The 23,035-nt window shown below is 36.2% G+C and overlaps 1 protein-coding gene across 4 annotated transcripts in view; it reads right to left on the reverse strand.

Moving 5' to 3' along the window:
• The window catches only part of ZC3H12B (zinc finger CCCH-type containing 12B), a 372,224-nt gene that overhangs the window by 100,466 nt on the left and 248,723 nt on the right, over nt 1–23,035 (reverse strand). The window contains exon 10 of one of the 4 annotated variants that reach the window (XM_084789887.1): nt 12,378–12,492. The exons of the other annotated variants lie outside the window; for them this stretch is intronic. The gene's annotated coding sequence lies outside the window, so the exon portion shown is untranslated. The remainder of the gene's footprint in view (nt 1–12,377; nt 12,493–23,035) is intronic. 4 annotated transcript variants of the gene reach the window in all.

The following is a 23,035-nucleotide window of genomic DNA, read 5'->3' on the forward strand; positions in this document are numbered from 1 at the left end:
TGCATTAGATTAACTTAACATTCTACAGCTGTAGAAGAGTTAAAAATAGATTGTTACAAACAGTAGCAAAAACACATGGTGAGTTTTGTAACTTTTATAAATAGAAACTGTTTCAGAGTTAATATACAGTGAAATCTTGAGCTCAAACATGATCTAACTGGAACCTTATTTTTAGACTTGGGGAAAATATTAATTTCTGAGTAAGTTTGTTCTTCATATTGCACACTGTAATACTTTACATGAATACAACTTATGTCTATTATAAATCCATTTAATCTTGTTTGAGAAAATAGTCTAAATTGAAGAGTTTTGGATTTAAAAAGAAAAAATCCTCATGTACAAAATTTGAAGTGGCAAATTATTCTTTACCAGTGCTAATACATAATGAGTAAAATTCACATTCTATTTTTCCAAATTGCAAATTAAATGCACTGCAAATTACCACTCCAGTCTTTATGATTTAATCTACACAAAAGCTTCAGGATCCAGAGGAAACACTGTGGTTGCTTGTGCCATGATCTTTGTCTCAAATAGTCACCTCGGTTTGTGTGTGTGTGTGTGTGTGTGTGTGTGTGTGTGTGTGTGTGTGTGTACACTATAATATAAATAAATATATGGCTTTAGAGTATAGTAAGCACCCACATCCTCCCTTTTCCCCTATGATATGTAATTTTTCTATTATTAACATTTTACAGAGTTGTGATATATTTGTGATAACTGATAAACCAATATGTGGTGGTTGGAATCAGAAATTTTCTTCAGAGGTTCAGGCATTTAATTACTAAGTCCCCATTTGGTGGCGCTGTATGGAGAGGTTATGGAGAAGTGCAGCTTTGATGAAAGAAGCTTATCTCACTAGGAACCCACTTTCAGAGTTTAAAGTCTCAGCCTACTTCGAGTTCACTCTCTATGCTTCTAACCTGTAGTTAAGGATGTGAACTCTCAGCTTTCTGTACAGGCCACCATACTTGATGCCCTGCTTCCCACCATGATGAATTCTTACCCATCACAAACTATAAACTCTTTTAGTAAATCACCTTTGATCATGGCACTTCATCACAGCAGCACAGAAGTAACAAAGGCAATCTTCTTATTAATTAAAGTCCGTAGATTACAATAGGGTTTACTTTTGTGTTTTACAGCCTGTACTTTTGACAAGGGTCTAATGACATGCTGCCATCTTATGGAATCATATAAAGTAGATTAACTATTTTAAAATATTCCCTGTGTCCTACCTACTCATGCCCCTCTTGTAAGCATGTTCCTAGAGACTGATGACATGTTTACGGTTTTGGTAGTTTTGCCTTTTCTGAAATATCATCTAATAAGAATAATATGTATGTTTTCACATTCTCTTCATTCATTTATCCCTATGCAATTAAAGTTTGTCCATGTCCTTTTGTTTCTCATTTATTTTATGTCAAATAATGTTACTCAGTGTAGACATGCTATATTTGTTTATTCATTCCTGTTGAAGGACATCTTGGTTGCTTCCAAGTCTTATACATTTTAACAAACTCTCATTTTCCTTTAGTAGATTTAAGCAAGAAGCTATATGGTTTAGGCTATTTTATTGTTGGAAGATTTTTATTCCTGGTTTCCTGTCCTTATTCGTGATTAGGTCTTGAGGTTTTCTGTTTCCTCATGATTCAGTGTCACTAGTTTCTATATTTTAGGAAATTCCCCACTTTTTTAGATCAATAATAAAAGTTGCCCATGATATTTTTATATCTGTGGTATTACAGTTGATCTACTTTTGCTTACATTATTTGAGTTTTCATTTTTTCTCTTTCATTCTGTCAATTTTTGTTGCTGTTTTCAAAACATCATTGTTATTGGTCTTTTCTCATGCCTACTTACTTGCTGCCCCAGTTTTAATTATTTTTTTGTACTAATCTTGCTCTTAGTTAGTTTGTCTAGTTTCTTTTTTACTTATGGACACAGTAAAGGAATTGCTAAACAGAACCTCAAAGTTGGGCATGGTGGCACCTGCCTTTAATCTCAGTACTCAGGGAGGCAGAGGCAGGTGGATCTCTGAGTTTGAGGCCAGCCTGGTCTACAAAGAAGTCCAATACAGACAAAGCTAAACATAAAAACCCTTTCTCAACAAAACAGACAAAACCAACAAAAAACAAAGGATCTCAAAAATACAGGTGTTAACACCAATGATTGACAAATGGACCACATTTGGACACCAAATGAAACTATCATGTTAGTGAAGAGACACCTTACAGAAAGAAAAAACTCTATGAGCTACACACCTGACAGAGGATTAGTATATACAGAAAACAAACAAACAAACAAACAAACCAACCAACCCAATAAAAATGGGGCATGGTTCTAAGTAGAGATTTCTCAAAAGATGAAACTTAAATGCCCTAAATTAAATGGTCAACATCTTTAGCTATCAGGGAAATGAAAATCAAAACTACATTAATATTTTTATTTTCCAAGAGTCAGAATGGCTAAGATCAAGAATAAAATGACAGAAGAATGAGAGAGGGAGTGAATATGGAGGAGAGGGAAGCCTGGGGATCTAGGAGGAGTGGCAGGAAGGGAAACTGTTGTTGGGGTGTAGTGCATGAGAGAAGAATCTACTTTTCAATAAAAAGAATGTAAGGAATGTATATATGTATATATAATGGAATTGTAAGGAATGTATATAAAATGGTGGCTGTTACCTAATGCTATTCTAAAAATGCCTCAGCAAGGCAAAGCACAGCAATACTGATCTGCTAAGGTGACCTTCCCTAACTGAACTACTTTGTAAAACTCTCTTTTGCGAATAGAAGTATTATATAGTATGTTCTTGTATCATACTGTAGAGGTAACTTTTCTAATTCAAAAACAAATGTATTTGCTAAATAAATTTAAGTAAAAAAAGAATAAAGTGATAATTTTATTCTAGATGCAAGGATTCAGTGAAAGGAGAACAATTATTCATTCTTGGTTTGAGAATACAAATTAGTGCAGTCACTATGGTAATCAGTGTGTCAGTTCCTAAGGAAGCTGGGAATAGATCTACCTCTAAATCCAGCTATCCCACTCTTGGGCATATACTCAAAGGACTCTACATAATACTACATAGATATGTGCTCATCCATGTTCAGTATGGTTGTATTCATAATAAAGACCAGAAATTGGAAACAATCTAGATGTCCGTCAGCTCATGAATAGATAACAGAAATGTGGTATATATCCTAGATGTAATATTACTTAGCTATAATAAGATATGACATTTCCAGGTAAATTGATGGATCTAAGACAATCATCTTGAATGATGTCACTAGATCCAGAAAAATTATCATGGCATATTTTCTGTTATATGTGAATATTGGGTTTTTAAGCTTTAGATGTGGTGTTTCACTTGGAATACCCACACAAGTTATGTAACTAGTAGGGGATCATGAATGTCTTAGTTAGGGTTCTCTAGAGTAGCAGAACATATAGAATGAATCTCTAGATAGAGAAAACAGATTTATTAGAATGACTTACAGGCTGGACAGTCCAGCTAAGCCAACAATGGTAGGCTATGAATGGAAAGTCTACGAATCTAGAAGTTGCCAGGCCACAAGGCTGGATGTCTCATCTGGTCTTCAGTAGAGGGTAAAATTTCAAAGAGGTATGCTTGGGGGTTTTCAGGAGCCTCTGCCCAACCCATTTGGGAATTGTCAGGGTTTAGTATCAGGATAATACTGGATTAATAAAAATTGTGGAAACCTTCTTTCCTTATCTATTTTATGGATCAATTTGAGAAACATTAGTGGTGTTCTTCTTTGAAGGTCTGGTGTAATTCTGCACTGAATCTATCTGGACTGAGGCTTTGATTTTTTTGGTTGGGAGATTTCTAATCACTGGTTCAAAGTTATTAAATTTTAATATATATGTTTAAATTATTTACTTCATTTCTCTTTAAATATTGTGTCATATGCATATAGAAATTCATCCATTTCTTTTAGATTTTCCAATTTCAAAGAATAAAAATCTCTATATAATGTTCTTATGTTTTTCCTAATTGTCTTTGGTACCATTGGGATATCTTCTTTTTCATCTCCAATTCTTTTAATCTTCTTTTGGTTAATTTGACTATTTTTTTCAAATAAACAACTCTTTGTTACAATGATTCTCTGTACTAGTTATTTTTCCTTTTTATTTTATTAATTTCTGCACTGATCTTAGTTGTTAACCTCAATCTATTTCTTTTGGAACTGTTGTATTTCTCTTTTATAATGCTTTAAGGTAACCATCAAGTTATTTATTTGTGATCACTCTAATTTGTTATTTATTCTTTGATAGTTTGATACACTCATACAATATACTCCAAAATTCTTCCTGTATTTCTCCTCTCACATCCCCCTCATGTATGCTTGGCTATAGAACTATCCTCCTCCTCCTCAACATCACCAAATGTATCCCTTCCTTCACTGCAACACTGTCTTCTCCTTAAAAAAAAAGAGAACAAATCCAATTTGTACTGTCCATATACTCTTGGTTATGTTGCCTTTCATGAGAGTGTGTTCAGCTTACCATAACCACACTCCTTAAGAAAACCATCTCTCTGTCTCTGTCTCTGTCTCTGTCTCTGTCTCTGTCTGTCTGTCTGTCTGTCTGTCTGTCTGTCTGTCTGTCTGTCTCTCTCTCTCTCTCTCTCTCTCTCTCTCTCTCTCTCTCTCTCTCTCTCTCTCTCTCCTATCACCCATAAACTATCAATAGCTCCTCAGCTAGAGGTGGGAGCTTCCTTCATTCATGCTGGAATGTTGAATGGTTTGATTTACTGCAAGTATGTGCAGGCAAGCATAGATGCTGTGAGTTCATGACCAAAGAAGTCCTCTCATGTCCAGAAAACAGTGTTGTTCCATTATTCTTATAGTCTTTTTTCCTCATGAAGTTAGCAAACTACTGTTTGTACAAAGAGAAAGAAAAACAGAAGACTGATAAAATTACAAATGGAATTTAAGAAATTAAAACAAACAACTCAAAATGAAAGTATTAGAATGAACTATTATTAAAAAGAACTATCTCTAAAAGTAGATCATCAAGAAGAATTGATAAATCCCCTAAAATATTATTTATCAATAAACAATAGTGAGAACACACAAATAACTAATAAATATAATGAAGACATAATTAAAACTATTCTAGGAGAAATGCAGGGCAATAGTTGCTTGACAGTTAAGTTCTACCAAAGTTACAAATAATGCTTGTCAATTCTCCTTAAACTGGGAAAAGTAAAGCTATAGAGAACACTGAAAACTACATTATAAAAGTGAGGATCACCGTAGACCAACGATGCCATGAAAAAATGATATAGCTATAACTCATGAAAAAATCTTCAATTTCATGATTAATTTATATTAAACTGAATTTAGAAACATATAAAATCTACCTTGGTGATTCCACAAAACAGAAACAGAAGGAACACTACCAATGAATTTTATGAGGCCACAGTCACCTTGGTATGTAAACAACACAAATACCCAACAAAGAAAGAGAATTTTAGATTAATTTCTCTTATGAATATTGATGCAAAAATACTCACACATCAAATCCAAGAACACATCAAAAGTATCATCCACCATGACCACGTAGGCTTCATCCCAGGCATGCAGGCCTTGTTCAATATAATGAAATCCATCAATATAATCAACCATATAAACAAACTGAAAGAAAAAATCACAAAACCATCTCCTTAGATGCTGAAAAAGCATTTGACAAAATCCAACTCCCATTTATGTTAAAGGTCCTGGAGAGAGCAAGGATACAAGGCACATGCTTAAACACAATAAAGGCAATATACAGCAAGCCTATACCCAACATCAGATTAAATGGAAGGTAACTTTAATCAATTCTACTGAAATCAGGGACAAGACAAGGCTTTCCACTCACTCCGTATCTCTTCAATATTAGTACTTGAAGTCTTAGCTAGAGCAGTAAGACCACAAAAGGAGATGAAGGGGATGCAAATTAGAAAGAAAGAAGTCAAAACATAACTATTTATGGATGATAGGATAGTAAACACAAGTGACCCTAAAAATTCTACCAGGGAACACCTACAGTTTATAAACACTTTCAGCAAAGTGGCTGGATACAAAATCAACTAAAAAAAAATCAGTAGTCCTCCTGTATACAAAAGACAAATTGGCTGAGAAAGAAATTAGGGAAACAAACTCTTTACAATGGCCACAAAAACCATAAAATATCTTGATGTAACTGTAACATATCAAGTGAAAGGCTTTGATGAAAAAAAAATGTCTAAGTCTCTGAAGAAAGAAATTGAAGAAGATATCAGAAGATGGAAAGATATCCCATGCTCATGGATTGGTAGGATTAACAGTAAAAATGGTCATCTTACCACAAGCTGTCTATAGATTCAATATAATTCCCATCAAAATGCCAATATAATTTTTTACAATCTTTGAAAGAAAAATTCTCAACTTTAATATGGAAAAACAAAAAACCCTGAATAGCTAAGAAGATCCTGTACAAAAGATCTTCTGTGGGTATCTCCAACCCTGATCTCAAACTGTACTATAGAGCAACAGTAATAAAAAACTGCTTGATATTGTCACAGAAACAGACAGGTGGATCAGTGGAATCGAACTGAAGACCTAGAAATAAACCCACACACCTACAGAGCCAAAACCATAAAATGGAAAAAAGATAACATCTTCAACAAATGGTGCTGGCCTAACTGGATGTCTACTTATAGAAAAATGCAAATAGTCAGCATCCTGAACAGAACTAAGTTCCAAGTAGATTAAAGACATCAACACATAAAACCAGAAAAAGTGCAGAAGAGCCTCCAACTCATTGGCACAGGAACAACTTCCTGAACAGAACACCAACAGCTCAGGCACTAAGGTCAACAATTAATAAATGGGACCTTATGAAATTGAAAAGCTTCCTTAAAGCAAAACACACTGTCATAACGGACAAAACAGCAGCCTACAAAATGGGAAAAGGTCTTCACCAGCCCTACATTCAGCAGAGGGCTTATATTCAAAATCAAGTGACAACACATGCTGGCAAGGATACAGAGAAAGAGAAACACTCCTCAATTTCTGCTGGAACTGCAAACTTGTACAACCACTTTAGAAATCAGTCTAGTGCTTTCTCAGAAATTTGGGAATAGTTCTACCTCAAGATCCAGCTACACCACTCCCAAGAGATTCTCCACCATACAAAAAGGACATTTGCTCAACTATGTTCATAGCAGCCTTGTTCATAATAGCCAGAATCTGGAAACAACCTAGATGTCCTTCAGGTGTTAGAATGGATAAAGAAGCTGTGGTACACTTACATAGTGGAATACTACCCAACCATTAAAAACAAAGAAATCTTGAAATTTTCAGACAAATGGATGGAACTAGAAAAGATCAATAAAGCCATATAATTTTCTCTGATCACAATGAAATTTGTTGAAAATGACAAAAGCATATATATATATCAGAACTAAAGAAAAAGACAGTAGGAAATCATAAAGTTCTTTGATATGAAAGAATGAAAATACAGCAAATGTGTCAGTATTTATGGTATCCCACTAAAGTAGTTCTTTGGGTAAATTTTATAGCATTAAACATGTATCTTAAAGGAAGAAAAGTTAAAGTTAATTAATATGAATGATCACCTATAAGTTAAATCCAACATTAACATAATGCCAAGAAAAAAATTAGGGTTAAGAGAAAAATCAATGAAGACAAATAGACACACATACATAGTATGAAAATGAGAGCAAGAAAGTAAGCAGGAAAGAGGGAGAGAGAAGGAAATGCGGTTTATCACATCAATAGAATCAGTAAATTTCTATTTCAAAAGAATAAAAAATTACATAGAGAAGCCGGGCATGATGGTGCATGCTTTAATCTCAGCACTCAGGAAGGCAGAGGCAGGTGGAGTGCTGTGAGTTTGAGGCCAGCCTGGCTTACAAAGCGAGTCCAAGACAACCAAGGCTACACAGAGAAACTCTGCTCGAAAAAGTGAACCAAATAAAACCAAAACTAATCAACCAAACAAACAAACAAACAAAAACCCATAGAGACACCAACAATACAAATTAGTGGGAAACATTATTATGTTCTAGAACTATTGAAAGAATAATAAAGAACTATGAATAACTTTATATTAAGATATAAATGTAACAAATTTGATGAGATGTGTAAAAGAGATAAAAATTTACAAAGATGTACCCAAGGAAAAATATGTTACCCAGGATTTCAATCTTTCATTTAAAATGTTCATAAAATAAAATTCTATGTCCAAAAGTCTACAAAGCTGAATGCCTCCAAATACAGAAGGAATTTTATCAATACTAGATAAACTCTTGGAAACTCAAGATTATCCTTTCCAATGAGGTTGTGTGAGGCTAGATATACTGCAATGAAAGTAACTGGATTAAAATTCAACCAATAAGCTTCATGAACATAGTTTTAAATATTATGAATATACCCTATGAGCATATACAGGGGGAGGAAGTCCCCCTCAGTCATAGTCATAGGGGAGGGGAGTAAGGGAAAAATGGGAGGGAGGGAGGAATGGGAGGATACAAGGGATGGGATAACCATTGAGATGTAATATGAATAAATTAATAAAATATTATGAATATATAGCTCAGGCTGGCAATTCCACTTGATCCTACCCTACTCATGCCATATCCAACATTCATGCCTAACCAAGGTGGCACGTGCTGTGCTCTGGTCCATTCTGGTGAGATCCCTGGAATCTAGTCTACCCTAAATTGGATATCCTGTGTGCTGGTCCAGTCTGGTGAGTCCTAAAATCTCTACCCCTTGCAATACCACTTGTATTGTTTGGGCTTGGCTCTGTTTATATACCTTGTGTGTCAGCCAAGTATACTAATCTTCCTTGGTGAGCATTCAAAATGCTGACGCACCCATATCATCCTCACACTCCAAGGCATAGCTTGGATAATGCAGCATAAGCAGTTGTTTGTCCTATTTGCATGCTTTTCTGATTATCACAGAATTGTAATCACACTCATTTCATCAATCTAAAATCAACATCAAATGTTTAAAGGAAAGACCTAACAAATCCTCATACCTGATCTGAAATTGACCAAACTTGGGCAATAACAAAAATAAAATCAAACTAATACTCAACACAGACACTTTAGAATCACACATCAGAAACACAATCAACAAAAGAAACCCACTTATACAGACAGGCCTTATTATAAAACATAAAACAATATGAAAGGCCAAGACATATATGTCTCCCACAAAAAGAAAACCTCACCAGTTCTACAGAAATTTTCTGAAATAAAAATTACCTCAATCCACAAGTAGAGTGAATCAAATAGAATACCTAACATCAGAAGATAAAGTAGAGGAATTGGACCACACAATGTGAAATATTAAAACACAGAAACACTTATCTATTTTGGTTGTGAGCTGAGCTTTTAACAGCTGAGCCATTTCTCAGCTTGGATGATTACCTTAAATCAATCTCTCTCTCTCTCTCTCTCTCTCTCTCTCTCTCTCTCTCTCTCTCTCTCTCTCTCTCTCTCTCTCAAACACACACACACACACATACACACACATACACACACACACACACACACACACACACGTGCACACGCACATGTGCCTGCACATGAAAGGAACATGCGGGAACTACAGAACAGAATGACAAGACCGAATCTCAGAATTATAGGCATAGAAAAAGGAGAACAATCTCTGATCAATGGGGTAGACTAGAGCTTTCAACAAGATCATAGAAAAAACTCTCCCAAATTAAGGAAATACATACACATACAGAGGCACTGAATTCCAAATACATGGTGCATGCACTTTTGTTATTCCACATAAATTTGAGGACAGTTGTTTCTATTTCTATAAAAAATGAGATGGGGATTTTGATTGGGATTGCATTGAACATGTGTGTGGCTTTTGGTAGATAATCATTTTTCACAATATTACTCCTACCAATTCAAGAGCATAGTGTGTCTTTCCATTTTCTAGGATCTTTATCTCTTCATAGATTTAAATTTTTCATTGTAGAGCCCTTTCACCCCTTGGTTAGGTCAAGTTGCCATAAAAGTAGCCAGGACAATGGGAGACAATGTTTTAATTAGATACCACATTGTAGCAACTAAAAATCCCAGTACCAGGAATGGATTGCTTCTTTTGAGTTATTGGCTAATGGGGTTCAGTAGAGGCTCCCCAAATATATTAGCACTTCATACTCTCTTATTCTCTGCATATTGACCAGTTGTGGGCCTCTTTAAATGCCATCTACTACAAGAAGAAGCTTCACTTATGAGGGTTGAGAGATGTCCTCATTTATGGGTGTAGCAGTAAATCATTAGGAGTCATTTTAATTCTATATTCATTTATCAGAATAATAGTGTTTCTTCCCCGAGGGCCTATAAACTATCTATGCATAGGTTCTTGGTTACAATAAAGATACAAGGTATGGCTTGAGTCTTGTGGAGCATGTATTAAATCCAAACACAAAGTAGTTGTTTATTTTCACAACCTTCAAGCTACTACTGCATCAGTGGACATATATTGCCATGAAAGTCATTGCTGTAGGTCATGGAGTTTGCAACTAGATAAATTTGATGATTACACTTTTCCTTCAGTAGCATGCATAGTACTTTCTAGCATTATGAAAGCTATCCTGTAGGGATGAAACTTCCAGGTCAGTACCAGCTCCATTTCTTTATGTTGTATGGCTCAAGTGTGTGGGGTATTCAGCAATAGGGCCTTATCTCCATGTTCTAGATGGTAACTAAGAGCAGTTGCTGAAAACTCCATCCTGGAATGACTGTAAGAATTACTCCAGAATATTTGCCACAAATTAAATATATATTTATCTAAATCATATTTTAAATATAACTCATATATCAAAGAGAATATTTCCTTATAATATATGCCAACAGAGTAGAGTCTTCATATGAACAAAGATTTTGTTCTTCTCACTGCTCTAAACCTACCTCTTTATGGCTTTCATAGTAAGCACTGATTAGTTGATATAGTAAGGTTTTCTTCTGTGTTCACTATCCTATCCATTGAACATCTTGCTCTTCCTTATTTAGAACTTAAAAAGGAGTACAACATATTTAAATATTTTAATTGAAATAATGTGTGTGGAGTTACACTGATAGAAATAAGGCAGTTGACTGTCATGGAGGGATTTAATAAATTACACATATCTGTTATATTCTAAGATACTGGAACTTTTGCTGGACAGCCACAGTCAGTACTATACCTTGAACTCACTGTCTACTCAGCCTATTTATTTAACCTACATTTAATGAAACAAAGAGAACAACCAACTTTATTTGCCTTGATTTGTCATGTAATCAACTTTTACAGCATAATCTAATGCACAGCTGTAATCTTAAGATATGTAATCTTCCATGCCATTGACTGAGAGAGCAATCCAAGTGTTTTCATATGCATGTTATGATCATAAAAGCTGGAACCAGAAAATATTGGTTGAACGCAACCTTATAAAATGAATATCTGCCATAAACATTGAAGACAACAAGTAGTTATTGTTTGATAAATAATGGTGTTAATAATAGTATTTGTGAACTGGATCCACTGGTGTCAGGGGCTTCATCCCTGATAAAAACAAAGATTTCTGTAAAGTATCCATTCATTATCCCCATGTAATGCTTTCTGTGGTGCTATTCAATAAGCAATCATGCAAAGTCCTTTGTTCGGGATACAAACACAGAGAGACACACAAATACAGCAGGCACAATGACAGATTCACAAGGCAGCATTCAAATAGACCTGGACTTTCATAGACAAGAAATAATGGAAGACACAGGGCAAGAAAAGTTGAGAATTCAAATCTGGACTTAATTTTGGTCCAGGGCAAATTACTGGACTTAATTACTCCAAGGGCAAATGTTAAAAAAAAATATTATGTTTTAAACTAAAATGGAATTACACCTCCTTTTTTCTTCCTTTTTCTAGCCCCTTCCAGCTACCCTCCATTAAACTACTCATGCACACTCCCGCCCTCAAGTTGATACAATGATAGCCTCTTCTTCTTTTACTATAATTATTAGGTATGTGTATATGCACATACACATATATGTTGCTGAGTCTATTGCCTTCTTGTGTGTATATGGTTTCAACACTACCAATGATACATTGGACAAACAATAAAGGGACTAATCCTTTGGAGAGCTAATTTTTCTCTCAGCAGTCATTAGTTGCTGTAGATTTTTTGTTTAAAGGTGAAGCCCGGAGAAATGTCTTCCCTTTCTTATTAATATTCCATTGATATTGACATTGTTCCAGTCTTGCTTGTGTGGCCATTTTGAGAAGAGACTGTTTCACAGCAGACCTTTTAGTATTCTTGCTCTTACAATCTTTCTGCCTCCTCTTCTGCGATGTTACCTGAGTAATAGATACAGGATCTGTGTTGTAGATGTATCCGTTGTGTTGGGCTCCACACAATCTGTTGATCTCTTCATTGTGTCTAGTTGTGGTTTTTTATGCTGGTCTTCATTTGCTGTAAAGAGAGGGTTCTTTGATAAGGGTTGGTAGCTGCACTTATTTGTGTATATAAGGATAAGATTTAGAAAGTAGTGAGGAATTATGCTGTTCTAGCAATGTGGCAGAAGCAGATTCTTTCCTAAGGTCCATGACCTCACTACCTTTAGGAAACTGTTGATTGTTACTGACATGTGAATGCCACTTTTTGCACCTTTAATGCATATATTGCCATGGTATTAATTATCATAGTTCATAGGTGTTGCTTCTGGGTAGGACTGGTTTTGTTGTTGTTGTTTGTTTGTTTGTTTTGTTTTTTGAGACAGTGTTTCTCTGTGTAGCCTTGGCTATCCTGAACTCACTTTGTAGACCAGGCTGAACTCACAGAGATCCACCAGCCTCTGCCTCCTTGAGTGCTGGGATTACAGGTGTGTGTCACTGCATCTGGGTAGGGCTGTTTAATATCTTTCCTCCTTTCACAGCTTGTATGGTATATTCTGGAACGATTGGAAGCTAGACCTTAGGAAAGAGGTTTTTAGGTCAGCTCTAGCACAAGCATCTGATTCCTGTGTCTTAAGTGTGTGGTGTCTCTAGCAATATGCCCCTAAACTCCTGAGCAACATCACAAGGGCTACATCAGTGGGCTCTGCTGTTTTGGGAGTCACTTGATCTACTCTGACCAACCATTTGAAAGGAGGTTTCTTGTGTTTGGTACTGGGGTGTTTGCCAGCTATACATCTGACACAGGATTAATATCCAGAATATACAAAGAACTCAAAAGCAAAGAATCAAGAAGAAATGACCCAATCAAAAAGTAGGCTAGGGATCTAAACTGAGAGTTCTCAATAAAAGACATAACTTTTGGTACAAAATACCTTAAAATTGCTTGTCATACTTAGCAATTATGGAAATACAAATTAAAACAACTTTGAGATTTTACTTGACCTTATTCAGAAAACAACTGATGTAGAGGTTGTGCTAAAAGAGAAATCTTCATTCCCTATTGGTAGGAATGCAAATAGTGCAGTTACTCTGGAAATCAGTGTGGGGAATTCTCAAAGGCTAAAAATAAATATACCATTTGACACAGCTATACCAATATTTGGTAGATGCATATAGAATTAACATCCTACTCTACAGATACTTGCTCAGCAATGTTCATAGCTGCCCTATTCACAATAGCTGGGAAATTAAAGCAACCTACATGCCCTTTAACAGAAAATGGATAATGAAAATGTGATACACATACACAAAGGAATATTGCTCATCTGTTAAAAAAATACAATAGTGAAATTCGCAAGTAAATGGATGGACCTAGAAAAGATTATATTGAGTGAAGTAACCCTGACTTCTCTCTAATCTGTGGTTCTTAGCTCCAAATCTTCAAGTGTGAGTATACAAAATGGAGTAACCACAGAAACCAAGAAAGTATAAAGAAGTCATGTTGGGTGGAGGGGTGGAAGGGGAATAATAGGATACAAATAACATGAAGTGGGAAATGTAATAGTGGAAAAGGATAACTGAGGAGGAGGAAGAGGAAGAGGAAGAAGAAGAGGAAGAGGAGGAGGAGGAGGAAGAAGAGGAGGAGGAAGACCAGGATAGGATGGGGAAAATTACCACAGAGTTGTTTGATAAAGACTCAAGGAATCATATTATTTTATATGTACTTAAAATTATACAATTATATGCAAGGTGTGTGTGTTTGTGTGTATGTGTGTGTGTGTATGTGTGTATGGTGTCTGTATCCAAACTACTTGGATTGACAATATTCCCCATAAGAAGCATAGAGTAACAGAAAAAAACAGTACCAGACATGGCAAGTTCCCTTTATTTCATTTTCTCTTTTTTAATACAATACCAACACATTATTGAGGACTCTGAATTTATTACTAATGCATTCAAACCAATGCAGATATATAGTAGATATATTTTATGGGCTGTATTATTTATTATTGCCTTTCCCCTTTTATTCATAAGATATATGTTCCAAGATCATCAATGCATTCCTAAAACCATAGATAATATCTAATCTAAGTACTTAACATGCACACTTTTGCCATTTGAGGGTCAACTGCAAACTACGAACTATGTGAAACCAAGAACTATTACCTTTTCACTTATAGGAAGCACATTTAGCATATCTTAATACACAGCATCATTAGTCTTGTGTTTTGGAGATATTAAGTAAATTGAGGGTTATTTAAAAACATGCACTGCAGCTGGGCAGTGGTGGCGCACGACTTTAATCCTAGCACTTGGGAGGCAGAGGCAGAAAGATCACTGTGAGTTCGAGGCCAGCCTGGTCTACAAAGCGAGTCCAGGACAGCCAAGGCTACACAGAGAGACCCTGTCTCGAAAAACCAAACCAAACAAAACCAAACTAAACCAAACAAAAACCAAAAACCAACCCTCCAAAAAACCCCCAGCACTGCAATCCCATGACAATTGATATTGTGCTTTATACAGCTACAACATGGCAAACATGTGGCATTTGTATGTGGTATAAATACATTAGACAAAAGGATTATTCACAACTGTGAGGAACAGAATTTCACCACACTGCTCATAAAAGTGGGTAATAGTGGCCTGCACTTTAAAGTCTTTGTTTATGTAATTCCTCACTTATTATTTTCAGCTGTGGCTGAGAGTAGGAAAGTAAAATCAAGTATTGCGGATGACTAATTTACTTGGCATCAAGGAAAACAACAAACTATATATAGTCCAAGAGAATAGACATTATAAGACATACAGAACAAATAAAAATGGAATGTTTATTCTACAGTATCATTTATTATTAATTAAAATGTACACACAGGAAACCCCACCTTATAATAATTCATACTTAGGAATGAAGAGATGGCTCAGAAACTAGGAACACTTATTGCTTTTCTATATGACCCTGGTTTAGTACCCAGCACTGACATGGCAGCTCACAACCATCTTTAACTCCAGTCCTACGGGATCAAACCCCTGCTGCTCGCTTCCTTGGAGATTACATGTACATATGTGCAGGAGAAACACATATACACCTAAAAATAATAAAAGAATAAATTTAAAATAAAATCCATACTTAAAATGAGAATTTAAATATGTCAACTGAGGTTGGGTAAGACAGAATAGATAGAAAAGCAAATAAGTAAAAAAAAAGTGGGGATGGAGAGGTGGTTCAGTGGCTAAGAGCACTGGCTCTTCCAGAAGTCTTGAGTTCAATTCCCAGCACAAACATGGCAGCTTACAACTGTCTGTTACTCCTGTTCTAGGGGATCTGACACTCTCACAGAGACTTACAAGCAGTCAAAAAACAAACATACATTAAATTAATCAATTAATTAATTAACTAAAAAGATTTTTAAAAGTGATCGATCTTACACAGACCAATAATGAAAATGTATAATGAATTAATTATGAATAAGTATGGTCAATCATTAATTTATAAAATATTATAGACTAATATATTCTAGATTCTATGCACATGTTAGAGCTATAATATATAATGCTATCAACCAGGGTGCCCTCATGGGTCTGTCCTTTCTCCTCTGAACATATGCTATGGTGTGTAACTTGGTCTCCTTGTGGAACTCCTAACAGTGGGAGAAGGAGTTGTCTCTAATTTTTTTTGCCTGCTTTGGGGACCCTTTTCCTCCCACTAGGTCTTGTCTAGCCTTAATATGAGGGGAGGTGCCTAATCATATTTCAATTTTATATGTTTGGTTGATATCCTTGAGAGGTCTGCCTATTTCTGAGGGGAAACAGAGGAGGGGTGGATGGACAGAGGAGCTGGGAGAAGAGGAGGGAGTGGAAACTGTAGTCAGGATGTAATATATGAGAGAAGAATATAAAAAATCATCAGGATTCATTTGAATGCTATATCCATTTAACAGAATAATCGTGTTGGAGTCTCTCCTAGGCCCCCTGACCTGTCTAGACAGAGATTCACAGCCCAGATAATTGTGCCAGGCATGGGATTTATTTAGACACAATAAAAGCAAAATTATGTCATTTTTAGGAAAATGCTGAAACTGAAGATGATGTTAAGCACAATTACATAATTTTATAAAACCAAATATGGCAGGAGTAGAACATTGTATACATAATAAACAAATATTAAAAAAAGATTTATTACTTCAAATGTGATCTTAATTCCATACCTGTAAGAATGTTTTCTCTTAAAAATTTATTCCCTCTAAGATCTTAACTGGGTTTTCCTCCTCACCTTATCTTCCCCTTTTAAAAAATTATTAGGTTTGGGTACTGGTGGATCAAATGGAAAATAAGAACTGCCTCAGTCATTTTCACACATAAATATCAGGTTCAACATTGATTCATGCATTTAAATATATTAATCGAAGCCAAGAAAATGAGAGATCATTGTACTTTCTTTTAACATCATAAATAACTAACAAAGCTCCCAGTGGATAAGAAAGACTTAATTGCACTGCCCATGTAGTTACTTCCTGAATTCCACACATAAGAGTGTAGGCATACCACTAATTTGGGTACAGGAAAGGAAACTAAGTGTAGACCTTTGACTTGGACTCAGTACTAGGCCTATCAATGGTTAAACACACTGCTAAAGGAGAAACTCCACCAACTGGACCTCTAGACCTATGATTAGAAACCTATTATCATGATGGGAAATAACATGTTGCAGTTCATTATATGGTTAAGCATGTTATAGGCCTATGGTATAATCTATTACCATAGTGTTTTCATAGCTTTAGTGGTACCAGGTTTTGTATCAGTCTTGGATATGTTTTCACCATTCTTTTCCTAACCCTGGGAATAGACACCATCTTAGAGTTTTACTTCTGGGAAGACACACATTGACCATGGTAACTCTTACAAAGACTAGCATTTAATTGGGGCTGGCTTACAGTTTGAGAAGTATAGTCCATTATCATCCTGGCAGGAATTATGGCAATATGCAAGTAGACATGGTGCTAGAGGAGCCAAGAGTTTTTTTTTAATTTTTTATGAATTTATTCTTTTTTTTAAGATTAAAAAAATCTTTATTATACCCAAAGTGAAAAGCCACAGTGTGGTCAGAAAAGCTGAGATAAAATTTAATTTTAGAATAGTTTCACTCCCAGAGAAGTTTCAAGTTCACAGCAAATTTGCACACAAAATGTCGAGTGCTCATCATCTGTGCCTGCCCACAGTCGCAGGTACAGCATCCTCCAGTACCAGTATCACCAGAGCAGCACTTATTCTGAGGAACTTGCAGGGACACAGCACCACCACCCAAAGGAAATCACTCTTTGTTCTGTACACTCTGTGAATACAAGTACGAATGAGCATCATCATGTTCCTACATATGACATGTACAATTGTTTCATGATTCTCCAACGCCCCTTCCTAGTCTAGTCATGGGTCCCAGTCCCCACCCCCACAATTATTGGTTCACCAAAAGCTTCAATATATACAACTCAGAAAGATTAAAATGGGAAACATATGTAGGATATTTTTTTAACTTAAAAAAAAATACTTATCTTACTGCCTTAGTTGGTTGACTGATTGTCTTATTTGGTTTTATTTGTTTGATTTTTAGAGAATTACAAGAGTTCTTTTCATATTTTAGATAATTATTTTCCCTGTAAGCTTTTTTGAGACGGGATCATGTGGCTTTTGCTAGAAGAGCATCCTGTGATGCCTGAGGGTTCAGAACACTGTCAGCATGATTCCTGTAAACTGCTCTGTGTGGAGACCGGACAGTTTTGTTCCCTGTGGACTGAGTCTGTTCAGACAGAAAATCCTAAATATGAGAAAATGCAGCTCCTTCCTACCAGCAACTTGGAGCTTGGAGTGGCCGTGACCCTGGACTCCAATTTATTCTTGTTACGTCTCAATGGTTATTCCATCCCTTGTATCCTCCCATTCCTCCCTCCCTCCCATTTTCTCCTTACTCCCCTCCCCTATGACTATTCCTGAGGGGGATTTCCTCCCCCTGTATATGCTCATAGGGTATCAAGTCTCTTCTTGGTAACCTGCTATCCTTCCTCTGAGTGACACCAGGTCTCCCCCTCCAGAAGACATGGTCAAATATGGGGCACCAGAGTACGTGTGAAAGTCATACCCTACTCTCCACTCAACTGTGGAGAATGTTCTGCCCATTGGGAGCCAAGAGTTCTACATCTTGATATGTATGCACCAGAAGGAGACTGTGTGTCACAATGGGCATAGCTTGAGCATAAAGATAACTCAAAGCCCACTTCCACAGTGACACACTTCCTACAACAAGGCCACACTTTCTAATAAGGGTACTCCTCATAGGCCAAGGATTCAAACACGTAAGTCTATGGGGACCATTCCTATTCAAACCAAAATAGACACTATCTGCTTGGGGAAAGGATGAAAATCAGCATAGGAATTTGCTTTGCAGTAATCAGATACAGACCAAATAAGTTTATCCCAAGAGACACTGTGATAATGTAGTTATAAAAATGAAAGAAAAAGAAAGGATTGGGAAGCCAGCAAGAAAAAAGGAACATTTTTAACATAGTTGAGACCAAAATGGGGAAATCCTTTCAGCATACTTAAATACTACATCTATTACTCTTTTCCATTTATATCCATGTTTCTAGAGAGTATAATAGTTTTCAATTCTTACTTATTATTCATCTTTCAAGTGGATGTGATCTGGTTTTCCTTTCCATAATTTATCTAATAAGAGCCATGCAAAAAATAAAAAATGATCTTCTAACTTCCATGTGGGATAATCACCATTAGATATCATCTTACTTATCTTCTTTAATGGGTGCCTCCTTGTAGCAACAGCTGTGGAAGTAGCTATCCAAGTTCCCATTTTACTTTGTCGACTTTTTTCTTTTTTTTGGTTCTTTTCTAAAAATGTATTCACTTTACACCCTGATTGTAGCCCGCTCTTCATCTCCTCCATGTCCCATCCTCCCTCTCTCATAGTCCTCAGAAAGGGGAAGCCCTCTTCCCCTATCATCTGACCCCAGTCTATCAAGTCTGATCTGGACTGACTGCATCCCCTTCCTCTGTGGCCTGGAAAGGCAGCTTCATCAGGGGGAAGTGATCAAGGTATGGGGGCCAGAATCCAGGTCAGTAGTCCCTATTCCCCATATTATGGGACCCACAAAGAGACTGTGCTGCCTATTGACTACATGTGAGCAGAGGATCTAGGTCCTCACCATGCATGGCCCTTGGTTGGTGCATCAGTCTCTGCAGCACTCCCACCCTCCACCCAGATTTGCTGGCTCTGTTGTTCTCCTTGTGGAGCTCCTGTCCCCTCTAGGTCCTTCTATCCTCCAACTCTTCCATAATATTCCTTGTGTTCCACCACAAGATTTGGTTGTGAGTCTCAGCATCTGCTTTTGCTCCACCTCTGGGTGGAGTCTTTCAGTGGACCTCTATATTAGGCTCTTGTCCTGTTCCTTCTCTTTAACTGCTTCTGGTGTCTATTCTAGTTGTCCTTCTGAATGAGAATTAAGCATCCTCCCTAGGGTCCTCCTTGTTATTTAGTTTCTTTAGGTCTGTGTATTATGCTGTGGTTATCCTGTATTATGTGGCTAGTATCTGCTTATAAGTGAGTATATACTATTCATGTCTTACTGGGTCTAGGTTACCTCATTCAGGATGATCTATTTGCCTGCAAATGTCAAGATTTCCTTGTTTTTAATAGCTGTGTAGTATTCCATTGTGCAAATGTACCACAGTTTCTTTATCCATACCTCAGTTGAGGGACATCTAGGTTGTTTCCAGATTCTGGCTATTTCGAATAATGCTGCTATGAACACAGTTGAGCAAATGTCCTTGTTCTGTGGTGTAGCTTCTTTCAGGTATATATGCCCAGGAGTGGTATAACTTGGTCTTGCAGTAGCACTATTCCCAATTTTCTAAGAAAGCACCAGATTGATTTCCAAAGTGGTTGTATAAGTTTGCACTCCCACCAGGAATGAAGGAGTGTTCCCCTTTCTCTGCATCCTCGCCAGGATGTGCTGTCACTTAAGTTTTTGATCTTAGCCATTCTGACAAGTGTGAGATAGAATCTCAAAGTTGTTTTGATTTGCATTTTCCTGATGACTAAGGACACTGAGCATGTCTTTAGGTGTTTTTTGACCATTCAATATTCCTGTTGAGAATTCTCTGTTTAGCTCCATACCCTATTTTTTAATTGGATTATTTGGTTTGGTGGTGTTTAATTTTTTGAATTCTTTATATATTTTGAATATTATACCTTTGTCAGATGTATGCTTGGGGAGGCTCTTTTCCAAGTATGTAGGCTGTCATTTTGTTCTACTGACAGTGTCATTTGCTTTACAGAAGATTTCAGTTTCATGAGGTCCCATTTATTAATTGTTGACCTTAGAGCCTGAGCTATTGGTGTTCTGTTCAGGAAGTTGTCTCCTGTGCTAATAAATTCAAGGCTCTTCCCCAATTTTTCTTCTAACAGATTTATTGTGTCCGATGTTATGTTGATGTCTTTATTCCACTTGGAATGTAGTTTTGTGCAGGGTGATAAATATGGATCTATTTGCATTTTTCTACATGTAGACATCCAGTTAGTTTATCACCATTTGTTGAAGATACTATCTTTTTTCCATTGTGTGGTTTTTGGCTTCTTTGTCAAAAATCAGGTGTCCATAGGTGTGTGGGCTTATTTCTTATATTCAGTTCCATTGACTCACCAGTCTGCTTCTATGCAAGTACCATGTAGTTTTTATTACTGTTGCTCAAGTACGCTTTGAGATCAGGGATGGAGATACATCTAGAAGACTTTTTATTATAGAGGATTGTTTTCACTATTCTGGGTTTTTGTTTTTCCATAAGAAGTTGAGAAATGATCTTTCAAGGTGTGTAAAGAATTGTGTGGAAGTTTGGTGGGAATTGCATTGAGTCTGTAGATTGTTTTTGGTAAGATGGCCATTTTTACGATGTTAATCATACTGATCCATGAGCATGGGGCATCTTTCCATCTTCTGATATTTTCTTCAATTTCTTTCTTCAGAGACTTGAAGTTTTTTTCATACAAGTCTTTCACTTGCTTGTTTAGAGTTACACCAAGATGCTTTATATTATTTGTGGCTATTGTGAATGGTGTAGTTTCCTTAATTTCATTCTCAGCCTGTTTATCTTTTTTATACAGGAGGGCTCCCTGATTTTTTCAGTTGATTTTGTATCCAGTCACTTTGCTGAAGGTGTTTATTAGTTGTAGGAGTTCCTTGGTAGAAAACTTGGGGTCACTTAAGTATACTATCATCATCTACAGTGATACTTTTGATGTTTCCATTCCAATTTGTATCCCTTTGATCTCCTTTAGCTGTCTTACTGCTTTAGCTATGACTTCAAGTACTATACTGAAGAGATACAAAGAGAATGGACAGCCTTGTCTTGTCCCTGATTTCAGTGAAATTGATTTAGGTTTATCTCCATTTAGTTTTATGTTGGCTATAGGCTTGCTGTACATGGCTCTTTTTATGTTTATGTATGTGCCTTATATCCCAATCTCTCCAAGACTTTTAACATAAATGAATGTTGGATTTTGTCAAATATTTTTCATCATCTAAGGAGATGATCATGTGGTTTATTTCCTTTCATTTTGTTTATGTGGTGGGTTACATTGATGGATTTCCATATATTGAACCAGCCCTGAATGCCTGGGCTGAAGTTTACTTGGTCACGGTGGATGATATTTCTGAACTGATGCTGGATTTGGTTTCCGAGTATTTTATTGAGTATTTTGGCATCAATGTTCATAAGGGAAATTGGTCTGAAATTCTCTTTCTTCATAGGGCATTTGTGTGCTTTAGGGATCAAGGTGACTGTGACATCATAAAATGAGTTTGGTAATGTTCCTTCTGTTTATTTTGTGGAATAGTTTGAAGTACATTAGTATTAGCTCTCCTTCAAAGGTCTGGTAGAATCTGTGATGAATCCATCTGGCCCTGAGCTTTTTTTGGTTGGGAGACTTTTGATGACTGCTTCTATTTCCTCAGGATATATAGGGCTATTTAATTTGTTTACCTGATCTTGATTCAATTTTGGTAAGTGCTATCTATCAATAAAATTGTCAATTTCATTTAGATTTTCAAATTTTGTGGCATATAGGCTTTTGAAGTAGGACCTAATGATTCCTTGGATTTCTTCACTGTCTGTCATTATTTCCCCTTTTGATTTCTGATTTTGAGGATTTTATTTCTCTCCCTTTGCCTTTTATTTAGTTGGGCTAAGGGTGTGTCTATCTTGTTGATTTTCTCAAAGAATCAGCTTTTGGTTTTGTTGCTTCTTTAAATTGTTCTTTTTGTTTCTAATTTACTGATTTCAGCCCTGAGTTTGATGATTTTTCAGCTATCTACTCCTCTTTGGTGAGTCTGCTTCCTTTTGTTCTAGAGCTTTCTGATGTGCTGTTAAGTTGCTAGTATGGGGTCTCTCCACTTTCTTTATGAATGTTTTCAGTGCTATGAACTTTCCTTGTAGTACTGCTTTAATTGTATCCTGTAAGTTTTAGTATGCTGTACCTTCATTTTAATTGAATTATATGAAGTACTTAATTTCTTTTTTATTTCATCCCTGACCCAGAGGTCATTGAGTAGGGAGTT

Source organism: Acomys minous, assembly GCF_964271855.1.
Source record: "Acomys minous genome assembly, chromosome: 7".
Lineage (NCBI taxonomy): Eukaryota > Metazoa > Chordata > Mammalia > Rodentia > Muridae > Acomys > Acomys minous.